Source organism: Equus caballus, chromosome 23 (assembly GCF_041296265.1).
Source record: "Equus caballus isolate H_3958 breed thoroughbred chromosome 23, TB-T2T, whole genome shotgun sequence".
NCBI lineage: Eukaryota > Metazoa > Chordata > Mammalia > Perissodactyla > Equidae > Equus > Equus caballus.
Window position 1 is genome coordinate 57,486,935 of NC_091706.1, and position 22,302 is coordinate 57,509,236.

The following is a 22,302-nucleotide window of genomic DNA, read 5'->3' on the forward strand; positions in this document are numbered from 1 at the left end:
TAAATACCTGATAAATGTCAGTGACCTGGAAATGTAACACAATTATCATAAACTACTACTAGTTTGGATTGAGAATAAAGATCATTCCTATCTATACGGTTCGAATTCACAAACAGTTGAGAAGTTTTTCAGAAGTAAGGATCACAGACCCAGATTTTTAAAATAAGATCCTGACATTTACTCTAGTCTGCACATGGGAAAAGATAACGGGGAAGCATACACAGGGCCTCCACGTGGCAACTCAAGGGGGTTCCAACAGTGCTGCTGGCTATGGGGATGCTGTCCTAACAAGGTACGCAGCCAAAAGCCAGCAAAGCCATACCTAACAGCTCTGAGCTCACAGCAGAGTAACCCAACTCCCAAATGTTTTGGTAACTATATCAAAGAGTCTGACTCCATTTTTTATGTTGACCATTGGCATCCTTCAAGCCCCACTCCTTCCTTTTCCCCTTGGCACCATCAGGAAATTCACCATCCCCATAGCCTAATCACCATAAAAATCCTAGGCCAGTCTCCATTCCGTGCTCTCTCTAGCCATTTTGGACCTCTTTGGGAAATCTGCCTTGTCCTCTTCAGAAAGCCGCATGACATGAGTAAGAAACCTTTTAATACCTTCTTGTTATATGCATAGTATCATCAGTTTTGACATCAGGACCAAATTTTGGAAGGGGGAAGAAGGCCCATCTTGCTGCAGAATGGTGCCACAACAGTATCTTAGGGTCATAACTGTCCTTTCGTTCATCCTTTGCAAAACCAGCTCAGTGGCTCGAGTAAACGATTTAGAGGAATCTTCAATAGAACTATCTTTCTTTAGATTTATGGGTCTCTATATCCAAGAGTCACTTTTTTTTTTTTTAAGAGTTTTCCCAGAACTGTTTTTCATTTTCCTGTGGTCATGTGTTCTTAGGGACATGATACGTCTTGCCTTTGGGGGTGGCGACTCTGGAGAGAGATGTCTCAGGACACAGGGAGAGCTGAGGACAGACAGAGGGTTTATGCAGGATGCAGGGGAGCACTGAACAGGGCAATTTTGAGACAGGTGAAAATATGTTTGAATTTGCCCAGGATGAATCCAGGTTAGGCCTGTCACCACAGCATCATTATTAACAGTAGCCTCATTTCACTCTCAGAAGCACTGTGGTTGGGTGATAGATTATATGTAATTCCTACCTTTGATCAAAGATATTTTGAGGCACAGGGTAGAACCATGGGTACATCTACAGAGGGGGAGGGAGTGGGGTCCTCATCAGGGACATTATAAGGACAACTCTGAGAAGAAATGACAATTGATAAAAACATCTGCTCCCTGCGCTCAAGACGCTTAGCATCCAGGAAGAGAAGGGTGTGTAACTATTATACTTGGTACTCTGACAGCTGCTATGATCGACAGTAATACAGCAATAAACAAAATCCACATGAGTTGAAGAAGTGTCCTTTTTGATAGGTTATATATATAGCTAGGCAATCTCAAGTTGACAGACATTCCAACTTCTACTCCATTGCTTTCTAACTCTATCACCTAAACAACCATATAACTTCTGTAAATTTTAGCCATGAAACAGAGATACCAATTCCTGCTTTCCAGAACTCTTATAAGGATTAAGTAAGCTACCATAGGCAAAGGGCATCTTAGAACACCTTGCACATAAAAGACAATGTATAAACTATAGCTGTTGCATATTATTATAATGATATTATTATTATCATTAGCAACATTATCCAGGTTAAGAAGTTCTCCCAACTGTTTTTCTATGTCTACTTTAATAAGGAGAAGGAAAATTAAAATTTTTTTTTTGTTTTAAGACCACTTGTTGGAATAACAAATTGATACTGTCCTTCTGAAAGGTAATTTTTCAAAACATATAAAACCCTTTAAACCGTGTATGTTTTTTGAATCAGAATTTGCATTTATAGAAACTTATCCTTAGGGAAAATCATTCCTGTACATAATCAATAGGGTGCTACAGCTTGGGACATGGACTTCGGAATCAGACAGTGTAAGGGTTAACTCCACACTTACTAGGCGTGCTACCTTTGTCAAGTTACAGAAAATCTCTAAGCCTCAGTCATCTCCTTTTTAAAATGGGGACAATTATATTACCTACTTTATGGGACTAGTGGAGGATTAAATTAAGTTATTGGAATAAAGTATTATAATGGACTTTAACAAGTGCTCACAAAATATAACTATTCATTTCAAATTTATTTATAATCATCAACAATCAGAAACAAGCTTAAATACCTTACAGTAAAGGAATTGAATCAATATAGTTGTAAATTACATTATACATACAATTAGAGACTTTAAAAATGTATAAAATATTTTATGTAACAATATAGCATTTCAAGATAATATGAAGTATGTGATCATCCTTGTTTTTAAATAAAACACCTTGAGTTTCAACATTTAAGAGTGGCTTTTTCTCTTTGGTAGGATTATACATGATTATTTATTCTTGCTTTCTCTATATTTCAAAATTGTATAAGAAAGTAATTTACCTTTATAACCAGGAGAATTTTAAAATTATAAGTGAAGGAAACCAAAAAAAAAAATATTTACTTATCTACAATCTTTTGATCCCTTTTAATTGCTTCATAGAGCATTTTAGTATGGTTAGTGCAAAGTTACATTAAGTCCTGGGCAAATCTTGAAATAATTCAGAATTTCTCAATTACTTCAACTCAAATTCATTATATTTATGACAAAGCTCTCTCTGAATTCTATTTGGCACCCTATCAGTGATTCTAGTTAACGAAACAGGTGCAATATTAATGAGACCAAGGTAGAAAACCTCCCATGCAGAAATAAGAGTGTTTTGACATCCTAAAGTGGATTGGCTGTGTAAAATTACACAGCCATGAAGATTTCAGTTCTATTTAAGACACAGGAACAGTGTCTTTTCTACTAAATGCAACAACGTGATAGAATGGAGAGAATAAAGCAATACGCTTTTGTTATTTCTGAGATAGAGAAGAAGAGCAAAAAACAAAGAACAAAACTCATCGCCAAATCTTAGCTAGACTTACTACACATAACAGCTTGTTTTTCACCCATTGAAAATGCGCACTAGATTTATAAGGGCAATTTAAACACAAATAAAGAACTCTGCAAACAAAGAGAATATGCACTTAATGGAAATAAAGCATGTTCTATTCAGAACAGGTCCTTATAATCTGCTGCCATAGACAGCCACACATTAAGAGTCTGAATTTACTCTCACCCACTGTCACCAGAAGGCAGAGAAGAAAATAATAGCTGAAAGCATCCTTCAGAGAAATGGGTCATAGATAAGTATGGAAATAACTAATTTGGGAGATGTTTTTACAACAGCTCAAAATTGTAGACCATGACTTTGTTGTTGTTTACCATTTATCACACAATCCTTCTAAGGAAACCATTTAAGAATTTAGAAAATAATAATAAAAGACAAACAAACCCAACTGATAAACATCAGCATGAATCAGGCTGCAAAAAAATTGATCAATTCATATCTATTCATTTTTTATATTCCTCCATCTATTTAATCTCTTTTCACTGTGTGTGTCAGTAGTCGATGATTAACAGAATTTACATGAAATTCTAGTTTTGTACTATAAACAAAAGGCAAAAATTTCACCCCTACATCTCTTTCCGAATTTTCACAATTTCACACAATATGCCCCAGACACTGTCCCTTCCCATGACAATGTAAGTTGGGTAAGGGTCGCACTAGAGTTGAGATTGCCTGGAAGCACACCCAGTCTAAAAGAGCACCACATGAAATATGTGTTGTGCTCATGAGTGGCACATGAGAGTATGGAGAGAGATCAAAGCTCCAAACTCAGAACATATCCTCTAGTATAGAAGTCCATCAACTCATGTAAGTTTCCCTTTTAGTAAAAACAACTAGGTCTGATCAATGGTTTGGCAGGTCCAACCACAGTGATCTCTTCTATTTCTATATAAGGCCAAGGAACTGTGGTCACTAAAACTGGGGAAATCTCTTACATCCCTTAGTCCGAAATTACTTAGCCCAACTCCCCCATTTTAAAGATGGTAAAACTAAGAGGATAGAAACCTTTTCTTCACCTACAGAGTCAGTAAATTAGAGGAAGATCAAATATAAGATTATTTATATTGTTTTACCTTTGAATAAAATGTATCTTGTTTCAACAACTGGATCCAAAGTTCTTCAAGGTTTGGCTATAAAAAATATGTATTCAGACCACTCAGGCAAGAAGGAGAGTGTTATTCAAAAAGCAGGTACTAAATAATTCTAGTTAAGGTTGAACAGAAGAATGAATGCCTTTCTCTGATATAGTTAAATAACGCCTTGTCTATGCATTGTATAAAATATTCTAACTAAACGGAATTAATACATATAAAGCAAGCAATTCTAAATTTTAAGACAAGGCTTCACAGAAGAATAACTAAAACTATCAAACGTTATTTTTATCCTCAAGTCAGGAAGATAGTAGAGGAAATGTTTTCTACACATTAGCAATTTTCAGTGGCTCTTCCTCTGCAAAAATATAGAGAAGCAGATCTCTAAAACAAAATAAATAAATAGGGGCCAGCCCAGTGGCGTAGTGGTTAAGTTTACATGCTGCGCTTTGGTGGCCTGGGGTTCATAGGTTTGGATCCTGGACGCGGACCTACAAACCGCTAATCAGCCACGCTGTGGCGGCGTCCCAAATACAAAACGGAGGAAGATGAGTACAGATGTTAGCTCAGGGACAATCTTCCTCAAGCAAAAAGAGGAAGATTGGCAACAGATGTTAGCTCAGGGCTAATCTTCCTCACCAAAAAATAAAAATAAATAAATAAATAAAATTTCAGCACATGCACAAAGGTTTACCATCGTAAGAGATAAAAAAGATTCATATACAGTTTGAGGAAACCAAGTAATTCCAAACTAGAAAGAAAATTACCTAGTATTGCTACCATATGACTTAAACAAAGACTGTGGGTTCTAATCGACGGCTCCCTCTACACACAGGGTATTGCATATAATGGAGCTTTCTAGGAGCTTCTGGAACACCCATCTGTGGTCAGAACACAATAAATCAGGAAATAATTCCGTAATATTTTCACTTTTGATTAGAGTCTGCTGATTTCTAGTTGGGTGGTCAATGTTTTTTGACTAAAAGCAAAGAATAAAAGACTTCTGTGACTGTGCTCAGTGGATTCAGCATGGATGAACGACCCAGGAATACAAGTTTGTTGGAGTTGACTAGTTGGAATCATGGTCACTCCAGAAAGCTAAAGCAGAGCTAACCCAGAGTGGAAATGAACAAAAAGAAAAATCATGCTGATATCCATGTGAAGCAATACAACTGATTCTGTGATCATCGTTTCCTCTAAAGAGGCTCCAAACTCAGGATTTGCTAAAGAAACTTCAAGACTCTACTGATTCTAACCTTTCTCAATAAAGGAAGAATATAACAAGTAAGGATGAATGGGACACAAAATTTACCCATGAGTGCCATCAAAACTAACTTCTTAATATCTCGAGAATATTCTCGTTTGGTTTAGAAAAAAGTATTTCGCCTCAAAACCAAAACATTTTCCAAATAGCCCTGTATAACAACATAAATCAATGCCTTTGTAGTTTGTCCTCATTGAAATCACTGTCTCATTCCTACGACTCACTCTTCTTCCTATCACCGACTCATTAATCCAAGCCAGAAATCGGAAAGCCATCCTAGATATTACCTTCTCATTCACACCATCCTTCACTATGTCCAATCTCTTACGTTTACCAGTTCTATATCTACTCTATAGACTGCTTTCCAATCAGACCTCAGGTCTATATTACTGCCATTATTGCTTTAATCCAGACCCTCAATTTCTCTTTCCAAGATGGATTGCAGTATTTCAAGTGTCTTCTCTCAGTCACATCCCCGTGAACTCTTCCCCTCTCCTAAAAATGCTTTCCTGATTGATTTATTCCTGTTATGAAATCCTCCAGAACCTTAAAACCTTTTACCTAGAGAGTAGATTCTAAACTTCTTAGAATGACATACAAATTCCTCCATTCTTTGGCCACTGCCTAAATCACCAGTCTCATCCCTTGTCATTCTCCTACCTATCTCTTACAATTAAGAATCTGTGTGAAGCTTTCTCTGTCTGCTCTGTCCCATCCTCCGTAATTAAAGGTGATCATCCTGTGCTTTAAGAATCCATAGGCACAACTATTCCCAACTCTTCATCAAGCTTGTCACAGTGCGTTGTAAATGACTGATTACATGCGTTCCCTAAAACAGGAGTAGCAGCGAGTTTTGTTTCTGTTGTGTGCTAATTTTAATCATGGTTAGAGATTGCCCAGAATCACTGTTGAGAATGGAATTGTTGAGAAGCTTACCTGACCTGCCGCCAAGCTATACCTACTATTGCAACTGGGGGGGAGAAGAATGGTATTTGGAACAGCTATTGTCATCCTTTCCCTAAACTGTGAGTCCTAGAAGGTAAAGAAATGTGCTTTATTTTTTTCATTCTCAATGCCTGGCACAGTGTCTGACACAAAAGTTTATTGAAAATGCCAACATGAAGAACCACTCATCCTAATCTTTAACTCCACACACAGGAATCCATACTCATCCTTGCCTGGTCTTTTTAAGGTAAATATACAGTACTTAAGTATAACTTGTAGGACTTGGTTATCAAGAGGTGATATTAATGTGTCATGGGGAAAGTGCCAAAGGATTTGTTAAGAGTGACATCTAAGGCATTGCAAACACAATTTTTACTCCTAGTAGCTTTGTAAAATTTGCCTTGGACAATTATTTGACCCCAACCAAGCTCAATTTCCTCATCAGGAACATAAGGATAATGAAATCTGCCTTGCAAGGTTGCCATAGGGATTAGAAATAAAAAGCATCATTACATAGTGGGCCCTCTGTAAATGATAACTATTCGTATGCACTATTTTGGTTCGCAGCAAATTTCCATGGGGAGAAATACACTTTTTCAAACCCAAGAAGATAATTTTAGTCCCTTTTAAAAGGCATTTTTCTGATCAGTTATGTAGGTTCTTTTGTTAGTAACACAGAATCAGGGAATATCAATTATATTTATTACATCTTTATTTTGGCATCGCCCCAGCCCTGAGCTCATACTGCACAACAGCCTCAAGGATGTTTATTATCATTACTTTGAAGAGTCAATGAATAATTGATAACAATGAAACACTTTGCCTTCGTGTCATATTTTTCATCTATGGATTTTGAAGGGTTAAGGTTTTTCTTCTCTTTTGTATTTCTCATTCTAGCTTATATTTACCAAGACCCAAAGGAATCCTAAAAGAGTAAGACTTTTCCAGAATCACTCAATGGATTCTTTGAATTCTTATGTCACCAAGGATGTCCTTTTCACAATGTTTCCACAGGTTGTGGCTGAACATGTAGAGATTTACATAAGCACATCAAGGAGTTCAGGGGATAAAATGCTGACATACACAGGCTAAAGTCAAGAACTGATAATGAGCAGAACCACACAGTTGAATCTAGTTCATGCCATCCAGTCACTTACTGTCACCTACTAGATTCCAAACTTCAATTCTCACTTAATTTGATCCTAGTGGGTGGGTGTTATTATCCTCCAATAAAAAGTAAAAGGTTTAAAAGATCAAGTCACAAGGTGACACAGCATGTTATGGAAGAGACGATGGTGACAGGATTTAAATGCTAATAGTATAATTAATAATAAAAACCACCACCACCATCAACTGATGTGTTATACATGCTATGTACTCTACAAACCCACAGGCTCTCGGGTGGCCACTCAGAGTGAAACCTAGATTACCTCAATTTCAAAGCTGACGTTTTCCATAACACTTAATTTCCTCTAAAAGTAGATGAGTTTGAACATGTCAGGCCCCTCACCATTCAGGGCCTGTCCTTCTTATCCAAAGATCTCCCAGCTTCCCCCAGAGTGCCTCAGCCACTCCAGGGTTGCCTGCCAGTGCAGTGCCACCTGGATCCATCCTTTCCATAGGGATATCGAATGACCTATATGCCACATTTGAGAAAACGCAGGCAAACCTTTTAAAGGTGTTCTTCAATTTATGCAAATAAGTACAACAGTGCCAGACAATCTGACACAGACAGAAGCTTATAATTAAGGAAGCCACAGACCCAAAATTTGTATCACAATGGACAATTAACTCAAAATCATTGTCATTCTGTAATCACTTCAGAACAAGAAGGAGATGAATCATAGCTTTACAAAAGTGTCACCCTGTCTATTTAATGAGTGCTTGCAATATTGTTATAATTTTTATTAGGGTTATCATTAAGCACTTAAGAAGTACTTTATTTGTTAGTAGTTTCCTGCCCCACGCCCACTCCACCACCAAAACAAATCCTGTGGCCGTTCTGATTCTGTTTACCGTCATCTTAACAGCAACAGGAGGTTGGTCCGCGCTGATTTTAACTGACACACCAAATACCTCTTCCCTCTTAGAAAAGCAGTTCTTCTAAATGACATAGAGATGATAAGCAGAGACAAATGACATTCAAATATTGCCACATGGATGGGTAAGTTGCGGGAAGAGCTTTTCTACCCTGGTGAAGATGACCTCAAGAGCAACAACTATATACCAGATACTGTGACTGAGAAATGATGTACTGATGAGGTAATCACTAGTCAGTCAAATAACTGTGCTTCTAATAGAAGCAGCTGCTTTGTGATTCAGCAATCTGAGAATCAATGAGCCTTGTGTGGAAATGTTCCATAAACAAGACCGAAAGTCTGAGTCATAAATGTAAACAATATACAGTCACGCACCGCATAGCAATGTTTCAGTCAATGAAGGACCGTGTGTACAACGGTGGTCCCGTCAAATGAGTAGCATGTAGCCTAGGTGTGTAGGGGCTATACCATCTAGGTTTGTGTGAGTTCACTCTATGCTCTTCGCACACCAACGAAACGGCCCAAGGACGCATTTCTCAGAACGTATCCCTGTCATTAAGTGACACGTGACTATAAATCAACTTGCCTAAAATACTGACCACATTTGCCTGCTTCCAGTTTTTTCCCACAATTCTCTTGAAGAGCTGGACATCCTTCTATCAAAACACAAGAGGATTTTATTTCTTCTCTTTCACTTTGAAAAATTCAGTTCAAAGGTAGACTTGAAGGGAAAGAGTTAAAAAATCTAAAAAAGGATTACATACTACCTGTTTCCTTAAATACATGGAGGGAGTCTGGGGCTCTAACAACTAAAGAAAGGGTTTCTATTTTATAGGAACTCGTGGTCTTAGTGGAAGGAAACAAGTTCATCACTCAATGGAAAGATTTCAGACTTGCTGGTATTAACATTTCCCCTAAACAAACATCTCTCCAGAGTTCACATAACGAGATGTTCTCTTGAGCTAAAAACCATACAGCATCATTGAAAGCAAGCAAAAGTTGTGTGACAGACACACACAAGTGACCACAACATTGTCAGTCAGCCATTCCTAAAGCCACGGCTCTTTTCTTCCATTACAGAAAAAGGTATAATTCAGAGAAAGCGAGTGTGTGTGTGTGTAGCATTGGAGAGGAAGTGAGAGAATCAAATCATGAAATAAAATAATACTCTTTTATCCATTTCTAAATTTCATGGAATATTCATTGCCCCTAAAATCAAAGTCAAACAGAAAGATATTTTGCTATCTATCTCTAATGACCATAGTATGGAATTAGATTAGCAGGCCCACAGGGCACTACCATAACATCTACTCTACAAGCCAAGCCATGATATCTTAGAATGATTATTAAGATATATTTCACGCATGTTTATCCCTATCATTAAAAGTGAGCTGTACAACAAAGTATCATGTTATATACTTTCAAGCGGTTATCAAAGGCTTCCACCCATTGTCATGGATCTGCTTCATACACAGCCAAGGATTTCAGAATACTACAGTTAGGGCAAGGCCTGGTATTCCTAACACACAAGTCACCTTAAAAAAGGACAAGGGCCTCATAAATCTCAGCTGCTATTTGCAAGGCTCAGGGAAAATGTAGAAATGGAGGCCAACATAAAACATGTCTAAATATTTAAAACATAAATTAAGATGAAATATTTCATTATAACTATTTATAATTCTACTATTCAATGTCCATATAGTTGCCAATATACAGCACTGATAAAGAATTGAAATATCACGTTACATCTAGGTATGGTCCAACAGAATTGACTGCAATGATGGAAGCATTCCATATCTGTGTCATCCATTGCACTAGCCACATGTAGTGACTGAGCACTTGAAATGTGGCTAGTGAAACTGGGAACTAAATTTTAGCATTATTTAATTTTAATAGCCAACTGTGGCTCTTGGCTGCCATATCCAACAACGAGATCTAGACCTATAATAATGTTCCCCAGCTGCCATATGCAATGGTTGCCGATACTGTACTAATTCATGCGAACCTCTGGTAACATGCATTAGAAGAAGATAAGCAAGAAGGTGGACATTTATATTTCTGAGAAACTCACTTCACTATGCAAGATCTTTCACGTTCATGCTAACAGAGGAAGATTTGACAAACTGCTTTGTCTCTTATCTATAAAAGTGCTTCATTGCTCAAATCCTCCTCTCTCTTTGAAGCAGAGTCCACATGCAACATCAGCAGCAGCCTAACCCACAAACATTCACTATGTTTCGATTCAGTCACCTTTAATTTCAAAGATACAGGGCGAGAGGTGTGGAGAAGCTTTCCCCTGGTTAGCCTCTGCTACACGTGACATTGAATGCTTGGGATTATAGGCTTCTCCATGCCAACCGAGTGCTGGATCCAAAGTGGCAGAGGTGCCTGTGTATCCCTCAGTAAATTTAAATGTGTGTGTGAATGTACGTGTGAGAGAGACAGGGAGAGACCAAGAAAAACACGAAGGGCCCTACTAAAATGTGGGTCTCTGGTTGGGAAGCCTTTTGCCTCAGAAGTACTGCAACGGCCTTGTGTAAAAAGCAATCAGAAATTTGGGTTTAACAGTTCTACGTTGTATAAAATTAGCTTAAGGAGACATTTTTACTTAGAAACAAATGGAAAAATGTTTCTTACTGACAAGCAGCAATATTACCAAAGGAAAAAGCAGCAAAAGCAGCTGGTAAATACTAATTTTCACTCCCTTTACCCCACAAATAATGACATATCCATTATTATGGTTGGTGTTCTCAACACAAATCATTTCCTGTATGTGTTTGTATGTGAGCATGATTTTAAAAGCAAATAACAAAGTATACGGAGATATCAATAAAAAGAGAAGCACATGGAAAGAAAATGGAATAAATCGTCAATCAACAATTTAGGGGGTCAACAAACCACAGAATTAAAATATCACCTATAGCCTGGTATTGACCATCCACTAGGCTCCAGTCTTGGGGGTTGGATGGCATTGCAGATAAATGAGCACTGAAATATTAGTACTTGAAGGTGACTTTGCCAGTTTTGCCAGACATTAATAAAACCAAATGTCCCCATTCTGTCCTTTTATTAGTCTCATGTCCAGAATTTTCATAGTTTGAGGGAAACTGAAACGGGTCTGATCTGTTGTTGGCAGCCCTTAAAACTGCCTCAGCCCTGGCCTAGAATATTCCTGATCTCTACCCAGAGGGGAAATACAAAAGGAAAGGGGTCATCACTATCCTTTGAGAAGGGAAGCGGACAATGCAGTCTTCAGGGAGGAAGCCACACATATGGTAGAAAGTTTCATTAAGATCTTCCGGACTTGTGTTCCCAAACGGGGCTGTCCCCAAGTTCAGTCTGTAGGACTCCTCGTTATTCTTAGGCCAAGCAAAACTCCCTAAAGGACTTACAAGGCCCCTCTTTATACGGCCCCTGCTTACCTCAACAAGTTCATCCCTTCTCCAGCCATACCACTTATTATGCTATTCAAACGCACAATTCTCTCTCTCCCCCTCCCTCTCTCATTTCAGTGCCTTTGCCCGTGAAGTTCCTCTGGTCCGGTATAATCTCCCTCCACTTCCAGCATCTCCCTCCCCCTTCTCTCTGACCTCTACTTCTCTGCCTCCAAGTTGGATTCAGTTCTCTCCCATGGGCTCTCATAGCACCCAAAATCTTACCCAATGAAGCAGTTATCACTCTAAGATGATTCCATCCTTATCTGCCTGTATCATCCACTAGGCTAGAAGTTCCATTATAGCAGGAACCACATCTGTCTTATCCACCATTGCATACCCAGAGCCGGCACAATCGGAGGAACAGAAGAGTAGGAGCTAACCTTGATTACGCACTTACCGTGTACCAGACAGCCTATTAACTTGTCTTCTCTTCCCTAATCCTGTGAGGTAGGCACTATTATAACCCCCATTGTACAGATGTGAAAACCTGACCACAGAAAAGCTAAGAAACTTGCCTAAGGTCATGTAACTGTGAGTGGCAGAACTAGAATTGAAACCCATCTGGATTCAGAGCCTATGATCTTAATCACTATGCTCTGCCATTTCCTGATATAATAGGTGCTCAGTAAATACTTTGAGGGTAAGTAGATGAAGGAAGGAAAGAAGGAATAAAATCTCTAAATGAATGATGCTTTGGCATATTTCTGACATGCATCATGTCCCCCTCAGCACTACCAAGCATGAGCCTTACTCCTTTTCTGATTCAATTTCAAGAACTGCAAATGACAAAATATTGTCACTTGGGGTCATTCAGTGAGATTGAATTAACATGGTAGCCCCAAAACTGCTTTCCTTAGAAAGGCTTGCTTGCAAACTTGTCCCTTGGCTGGCAACTGGGAAGCTGACTGGTAAACAGTTCCCTACTGATATAAAACTTCCTTTAAATGATAAGAGCAGCGCACTGTGCTTGAATTGTGCAAAGAATATTGTTTATGATGAACATCTGCTGTCCTCTGGGAGTCTGGAATTTTGGTACATGCTGGTCAGAGTGCCTTTGTGACTAGACCCAAAAGAACATCGGGTGCTGAGTTTTTAATGAGCTTCCCTGTTAGACAACACTTCACACATTGTCACAACTCAGCATTAAGGGCATCTATTGTGACTCCACTGAAAGAGGACTCTTGGAAGCTTGTGGCTGGTTTCCTCCAGACTTTGTCCATGTCCCATTATCCTCTGTGTATCTTGCTTTGAATCCTGTCACTGTAATAAATCTTAGCCATGTGTGACTATATGCTGAGTCCTATGAAACTTTTCAGCAAATCATCAAACACAGAAGTGGTCTTGGGACCCCCAACACAAATCCCTTTACGAGGGTGGCATGAAGCAGGAGAAAAAGTAACAGTGACCAATGTCTCCAGGCATATTTGCTATAAAAGTACAATAACTTCACTGGGTTGAATCAAAGCCATTCTCCCACTGAAATAAACAGAAGTAATGAATTTAGAGAGAAAAACCCTGTATTCCAATGTCATCACTGTCAATATTGAGATAAGTGACCTTGTGCAAACAATTAAACATCTCAGAACTTTGTTTCCTTATCTGTAATATTGGAAAAAGAATGCCTATTTCTTGGTACTATTATGAGATTTAGTTGGAACAACATATGTAAATAAGCCTAGGGCTGTTCCTAGCATGAATAATCACTCAATAAATATACAATTATCAATTCTAAGACCCTGAAACATTTCTACTGCACAAAGTATAAAAGGACACAATAATACATTTCGTCTGTTAAGATATATTTCTGTAAGTTTAACTAACCACCCTAACGACCCAACACACACATATTGACTTACTTTAAAAATAAATATATAAAAAGAACAAATAAATACAGCTTTTTTCCTGCAGTCTATATAATTATAAGCCAAATAACAATCAACAAATGTGGGAGCTTTTGTTCAGGTGCCAGCTACATGGCTCTCACAAAACCAGACTTTAACATTTTATTAATCATAAGACAGCACTAAATTTACTTCCCACCTGACAGTTTTAAACATGCCGTCAAATGGTGAGTTAATTAAGTGACAGTGTCCACGTTGCTCAGGAAGATAAAGCAATAAACGGCTTCTGCGGCAGATTAAATGCCAGAATAAAATTGAGGTGTCTTTGACAAACCACAGGAGAGGTCGCTGGCTACTCTCTGCCGTCCTCGAACCTGGGCTGCAGTCCCAGAGACCAGGAACATCTGCAGATCCAGCAATTACGATGCATTTTTCAAGGTGTGGTATATTCAAGTTGAAAGGTCAAAGGCGATCATTTCCAATCAGGCTGAAGGCCCTAAATTTTGATGACTGCCTGACCTTGAAATGAACGATCTAAAATGCATTCCTTGTCTGACAAATGAGAGGCTTCGGAGGAGTTGGGTCATTTTTCAGATTACTATAGGGTTTGAGGGGAGGCGCCTCAGATTCTTCAGAAAATAAAGTAGGGGCTGAGCAGCGAGATGCTACTCTGCCCACAGCCCGCTACACTCCACCAGAGGCTCCAGTTATATCTCATTTAAACAACTCATTCTCCAAAAAGGAAGGAAGGAAAGAAGGAAAGCAGGAAGGAACAGAGAGAAATATTGCACTAGATGACCTGCAATTTACATCTGCCCAATTCCAACCTTCCATGAGCTGAGAGACTGGAGCCTTCCCTTTCCACTTTGCCCTGACAATCTCCAATGCTACAGACCCAACACCTTCCTCAGGAGACAGCGATCCACTCTTAACATAACTGTAATCAGCAGAGGAAGCAAAGAAAATGATGAGGACAAAGAAGGGGAGATGGGAACCAGCACATATTGTACCAGCCATTATTCTAGAAGTTATACGATATATATTTCACTTATTCTTTTCAACACCTTGCAAATCCCATCTAATTTACTCTTTACAAGAACTTTGCACGGTGTTTTTACTTTGATTTCACAAGGGAATAAACTGTGAGATTAGAAAATTTAAGAAATATGCTTAAAAAAAAAAAATAGAAGAAACCATAGAGCAGCCTTCCTTCACCTGGAAGTGCCAGAGTCTACAAAGAATATGACATGTGTGTGTAATTTATAGAAAAAGTCTGGAATATTAAAAATATTAACAGTGGTTACCACTGGGAAGGGAACTAGAGAGAGGAGGACTCCCTTTCTGATGCCCTGTAACCTTACACAGCAGGAGGGAAAAGGGAGCTCTCTGGGGCCTCCTTTATATGGGCACTAATCCCACTCACGAGGGATGCACTCTCATGACCTCGTCCCCTCCCAGAGGCCCCATCTCCCAAAACCATTACCTTAGGCATTAGGTTTCAATATATGAGTTTTGGGGAGGTGCAAGCACTCAGTCTATAGTACGCATTTTATTCTATATGCTTTTACATTATTTGAATATTTTGTTTCAATAATGTATTAATATGTTAGTCTTACAATTTAAGGAAGAGAGAAAAAAGAATTTTCTGTTTATAACAACACACACTTTGCATCAGTCTGACCAGAAGATTATCAAATAGCTTTGCAAACAAATTTCCTGAACAATGGGTTACAAGGCTCCCATTTTCACATTCAACTGTGTCACTAATCTGCTTAGCTAAATCCTGCCCTACAGCGTTAAAACAGTGAATGTGGATTGCGGATGGACGGGATCCACGATTTTCATTCAGAGATATTAAGCATCTACAACTCCGCCCCTTCCACCTGCTCAACCTCCTTCTTTCAGGCCATGTGAGCTGTTTGGTGCCGCCTTTTTGTAATGAGAGTTGTGTCGCTACATTTATGAATTATGTCAAAGTGTAGTCTCCTGCCAGCAAAGGGCCCTCTGGAAACAGGCACTCCCTCAAAGGGAAATCCTTAATCCTTAATCACAGCTGGAACTCAAAAATGAGAAATTTCTCATAAGACATTATGTTTTACTAAAAAAGAAAACAGGATTATCTTTTATTGGCATACTAGCCATTCCTAGTACATATATGTATACGTGAGTAAAATTTATTATTATATTAATCAAAATTTATCACATTTTAATTCAGATGTGCTCTCCCATCTAATCTCTACACTAGCTTTGTATTGTTTTCTCCATTGAAGAAAATACAGTTTAGTGTAATTATTTTGCTGAAAATCGTTCAGTCAGTAAACAGCAGAACTGAAACTTGAATCTAGTTCCTTGGGCTCGAATTCTATACTCTATAACCTAACAATAAGCTAACATCATTTCAGTTGGAAGAGAGGGAGATGAAAAGCCATTAAGTTCTCAAAGCCCCCTGAAGTTAAAATCATGATGCATTGATAATTCCTATTATCAAGAAGCTGACCTGATAAAAACATGTAATAATCAGACTGTGGTTGATTTATTTAATTGTAATATCAAGCAACTAGAATGAAAACCTACTATTAGAAGAGGAATTTGGAAATTTTCCTTCCTAGCAAGAAACCTAACTCCACAAATATCATAACGATGGTTGATAGTTATTTTTCATATCTCACCTCTTTTGCCTAATTATAGCACTTAGAAGTAGGCACAGAATTAAATATATTTATTCATTCGTTCATTCCACACATATTTAGTGATAATTATTAACTATGTTTTACAATAATTGATTTATAAAATGGCTTAGCCCAAGATGTCTACATTTTAAAATTGAACAAAATATCAATATAGGAAAATGGAAGGCAAATATCAGATGTAATTTCTAAACAACTAAAGAATGCCTAAAAGACCAAATTGATTGTCTCTTGGGAAAAGGGTTTGACTGTGGGGAGGGTAGGCCAGGGAGCGGCTGGGTTTTCTAGTGCCTCATAGAAGTATTTGATTTTCTAGACTGTAATTATATCTTACTTCAATCCAAAAGTAAATTTGTAAAAACATTCTCAGACACATCATGTTCAATTTCACATTATAGCCACAAATATACTGACGCATGCATGTGCCGCTCAGTGTGGCCTGTCTCCTTGGGAGAAGGGTGCTGGGCTATAACTGATTCCTTTTAGTGTGGTCACATTTTCCTGGTTCTTCATTTATCTGGTAATTTTGGATTGTATCATGGCTTACTTTAAAGCAGCCATTAATAACAATAATTTATTCAAAAGTAGAAAATCTGGGACAAATGGCCAAAATGCCAAGACAAAAGGTGAAAGCCTGGGCAAACCAGAACATGTGATCAGCCTAACTACAGAGCAAGTGGAAGATTCCCACTAATTGAGGCTCTAGAAATCATAGTCTTCCCATTAGTCAACCTGGCCCTGCAAAGAAGGGAAGGTTAAAAGGATTCGCCTTTGAATCTGCTGCATTCAGCCCTGCTTCCAACACATAACCTCAACCCAGCACGATCCACCCAGAAGTATAGTCAATTGAGCCAGTAAGACAGGCGGTTTAATTCAAGAGAATTCTGCCTCTCTGCTTACTCCAGAAGAACAATCACCCAAATACACTGCAGGGAGAAACTAAAAGCCAAACTTGACCCTTGTGCACTAGGCAACTCTGCCCACAGTGAAATGGGAGGTCACAGCCAACACTACACAGGCGACCTCAGTGTTCTGGACAGGAGACCAGTGGCAGGTACAGGAGTCAGAGCTGCCCAGTAACAACACAGCCGAGTGCCAGATGGGCAGACTGCCCACAGCCAGAGAGATGAGCGATGCACCAGTGAGAAATGACAACAGACAGAAAACAAAGAGATTGACCTCTGCCAACCAAAGAGGAGTCTTCTTCCTGGCATGTCCATCCAAAGAAAGAATGCATGGAATAAAATATTGAAACTGTTCAAGTGGACATGCCAAGAAGAGGATACCCAGATAGCCATCCAAAGTAAGGGTAAGCGGTCACCACGGTCTGATGGCTCTGCCAACCCAAAGCAGAACTGGAAATCAGAAACGTTTGAAGATGGAGTCAGACAAATGGCAAAAAGGAAGAACTAGGTAGGTTCAAACCCAAAATAGAAATTCGTAAAGAAAGACTAAACAAATAAAATTGGAGCGAGGAAATATTTCAGCACAAAATAAACAAAGCTAACAAATATTAATAAATCAGAACAACTTCCTTTGCCAACTTGTGGAATATGTTCAAATGGAAACCATCGTGGGACTAGTGTCGATGACTGAGTCTATGATCATAAGTGGGAGAGGAAAAGGAGTAGGTGTTGGGGTATGAAGACGAGGAAAGACTTTGGACCTACAGAATAAACAAAAAAGGATAATTAACACATCAAAATGTTTTTTATTTAAAAAAAATCTTCTTAGGAGCATCATAGCAGGACCTGGGGAGCACAAGAAAACAGTTACTTTTTCCATACTTGCATCATTTGTGTTCTTACACTAACCAATGTTGAGAAATGGTAAGCTTTTCTTTCTGTTGTTTTTCACAATAGCAAGTGATGTATACCTTGTTAAAAAACAAGGCAACAGGGGCAGGCCCAGTGGTGTAGTGCTTAAGTTTGCGTGCTCCACTTCAGCAGCCCAGGGTCCACAGGTTCAGATCCTGGGTATGGACCTACACACCACTCATCAGGCCATGCTGTGGCAGCATCCCACATGGAAAGTAGAGGAAGACTGGTATGGATGTTAACTTAGGGTCAGTCTTGCTCAAGCAAAAAGAGGAAGATTGGCAACAGATGTTAGCTCAGGGAGAATCTTCCTCAGCAAAAAAAAAAAAAGGCAACAGGCCCAAAATGGAGTTGTTTATGCTAAGCCCTGTGTCAACAAATACAGTTATGGCTCTCCCAGAATGAGAATCTTAAACTAGTCAATCAGGAATCACCTGATCAGCACTAGCTAGGTAATCTGCCTGACAGACCCTGTCATCCTCTAAATGAAAGTAATCTTGTAATACCCAATCTGGTTTTTGCCTAGTATAACTTCCTGTTTCCCCTCCCTTCTGCCTATAAAAGTCCCATTTTGTACAGCTCCTCGGAGCTCCTTTCTATCTGCGATTGGATTCTTACTGATTCAAATCAACTTTTGCTCAAATAAAACTCTTAAAATTTTTACTATGCCTCAGTTTTAACACCTGGTATTATGAGAAGCATACACATCCTAGAAAAGAAATGGATGAGAGGACAAGGATGGAAGTTTGTAAATCATCAGCATATGACTATCGACAACTATTTTTTTATTCAGAATGTATGTAAATTTAAATGTATATTTCTGAGCAAAAAAAACCCTACTCAACATTTCTCGGTAAAAATGCAAAACAAGGGGTAAATGTCTGCCTGAAAAATAAATGACAGTCAAACTAAAAATCACTTTCCATTTAAGCCTCAGCTTAATTCAGATCGACATTCAGCAGAGCAATACACAGGGCTGTCAAACAACGCCACACCAAGCTGAAAAAAAGAAATCATCATATAAAACCCAAATGAATTCAACATAAAAGGGCAAACAAATATAATTACATATCTACAGCCCTCAGAGGTCCTTTTTATCCTTAAAAACTAACTAAGATGAATTGACTCCCCCATTCCCCACACTGTGGTATGGTCTGTACTCTCTCGGAGCATTGGTGGATTTGGGGGTGGTTCTCATCACTTCTCTTTATGAATTTCTGCACTCCCCAATTTCCTGTACTTTCCCACTGCCCCTGCTCCTGTGCCTGTTTCCTCTCTCTGGCCCATTGTTACTTAACGCGTGGCTCTGGCCCCTCCTCTTCATCCACCAAAGCACCACCACTACAAGGCGGATGCACGCAGTGAACTTGTACTGAGGGTTTCAAGACATCCCAGGGTGCCTAGACTACAGCACAGAACAGCAACCAACTTGAAAGTCCACATCAGATAACACGGTCTGGGTATTTCTTGGCCAGAGTCACCATAGGATTATGCCTAAGAGTGATCCTCTTCTCTACGCCCCAGTCCATTACTGTGTTGTAGATCCATTCTGCGAAGACATACCCTTCTCCTCCATGTTTCAAAGCCTAATAAGCTTCTGTCTCTTCTTCAGAGGAATGATTCAAAGTGATGTTACATTACTACACACGACAATTCAGCTTTCAAACCTTTTCCCACATCAGCTCCCGGATGTACCTTTACATACACCTCTGCTGCACCCTGAAGATAAACTATATGGTGTTTTGCTAAATAAAATGGCTGCCTAGGACACATCTCGACTCTTACTACAACCAAAATCAACCAGAGGCTTGAAGTTCACTTTTCTTTATCTTGGGCCAAATAAAATGATTCAGAAGTTCCTCTATCACTAACCAGGACTCATATTTTAAATAATAGTAAATGTCTAGTTCTGTGAAGAAGAACTCTCAGAGTTAGTTTAGAAAGGCTTTGAGTGCTTGAGAAAATTTTTTTTTGACCATAGAGAACAAAAGAGTGAGGACGAGAAGAGGTCTTAAGTTTTTCTTACTTTCCATATTTTAGGGGAATGAAAGAAGTAAAGAGATAAAAACATAGAAAATAGGGTAAGAGAAAAACCATAGGAAAAAGGCTCAAATCTTGGGAAATTTGGTGAGATGAGATATAACTATTGCAAGATTCAGAATAAACGCGTAGAATTGCGATGGAAGAGAGTGCATTCCGATGCCGCACCAAGAAAAGGCCATTTGGGCGGATGATTTCTGGAGTGGTAAAGGGGAGCAGGCAGGGGTCATTTGCAAGGACTTCCGCCTCATTGACTTTTGCTTCCTCCAGGGTCCTTTTTGGCTGATCTGTCATCTATGGTTCAGTAGGAGAGGAGTTATTTTCACTTTCTCCCTTTTCGCCTCGTGGCTCTTGGCTCTTTAGGATGGTGTTTAGCTCAGACAACAGCTGGCTACTGTCAGTTTTCTGTAGGGTTATGAAATACAGCACTTCAGTGTTTATTTCAGAGGCTTTTTGAAAACACTTGTATCTGGCTTCCACTTTTGACTGCCTGGACCTCTGTGTTTACTCATTATGGAAAAAAAAAACGGAAAGGAAAAGACAAGAGGCTCTCTGTGGCAATAGGAATGCCCTTCAAAAGGCAGGCTGCGTATTTAGGGGAAAGGAATTCAAATAACGGAGAGGCTAATGCGATCTGGACCCCCTCTGTCTGGTGGCCTGGTGTCTGATGAGGATGTCTGCCATCGCAGTCGACTTCTTTCTGAAGCTTGAGTCCCCCTAATCTGGGCCTCACTTGCTCACTAGCTTTCCTTCTCAAGAATTTCCAGTGGCTCTACTACTGGCCTCCCCTTCAGCTGATTCTTTCTTCCAGGTGGTCTAAATAAAATTCCTTTAGATTTCCTTCAGGAAATCTTTTCCCCTCACCTCTAGAATTTCATTGCTTCTCTGTCCACACAGGAAACTTAAACGATAGAAAAAGCTTAAGATTTGGAGCCAGACATACATGGGGGCAAATCATAACTCTGCTACAAGCTATATGAACAGAGGACCTCTATGACCCCTAGCTGGGCCTCACTTTCCTCATGTTAAAACCTTTTTGTCTATACGACCTTCACATCCAGGCACAGCAGAAAAGAAGTCATGAAAAAGCACATTTCTTAAGGGCAAAGAAAAACTCAAAATAGAGTTGAGAAGACAAATCATCGAGCACCCTGCATATGCATGTCTGCATTGTCAATATGTTGAGTCAAGGTTTTCTATGGTTCCAACTTGCAATAGCATGAATTTTCCAGAATTTCCAGACTCGGTCCCTGAGCAGAGGGCTAATAAGGACTTGAGAAACTCAAAGATTTGCAATGAACCCAGCCTTTCACAGTAGAGAGCCCCAAGTTCAATGCTAGTTCTGCCACTTGCTGGCTGGGTGATTTAAGGAGCTCACTTGACCTCTCTGATTCTATTTCTTCCCCTATAAAACAATATTCATAATGCTCCCCTCTTAAAGATGTCATGAAAATGAAATGGAATAAATTGTGTAAGGTTTGTGATTCGAGACACAAAATAAACATTCAATAAATATTAGTTTCCTTACATCAACCAACTATAATTTCACGAGGATTCCTGGCCAAGAAGGTAGTCTGAGAACTCACTTTAGGTGGACAAAGTGAGCATCTTTTAAGGAACTAACACTTAAACCTACATACATCAAATTTTATATCTCAATTTACACCAAGCTGCTTTTCTGTCAAGGAAATACCCAAAATGCACAGAAAACGTACAAAAGGAATCCCAGTATTGATACCGCCTGTCCAGTCTCAGATTCTTCCCTTATCCCAAGGCTGAAAGTCTACCTTAAGGGACCAAGAGGGGCTGGCGCAGCAATGGACAAGTTTGCATAATACCTTGGTCAGGATGCCTATCACCTTCTCTGTGCGTTCGACCTTTATTTTCTCCATTTCTTCCTCGGGTGTCAGGGACATGTGGGAGGAAAACGATTTTCTTATAATTTTCACCAAAGGAAAAAAAAAAAGCATCTGTAGTTGAAGCTACGGAAGCAAAATTGAAAGAAAGAAATTGTTTCCTAGTGTCCTTTCTGCTCTTTGCAGAGGACAGTTTTCCAAACCTTGGGACTCAGCAAGAGTTCTTGTCGTT

The 22,302-nt window shown here is 39.1% G+C and overlaps 1 long non-coding RNA gene across 1 annotated transcript in view; it reads right to left on the reverse strand.

The window, feature by feature from the left end:
- Positions 1-22,302, reverse strand: part of LOC138920311 (uncharacterized) — a 128,699-nt gene that overhangs the window by 105,871 nt on the left and 526 nt on the right. The window lies entirely within an intron of this gene.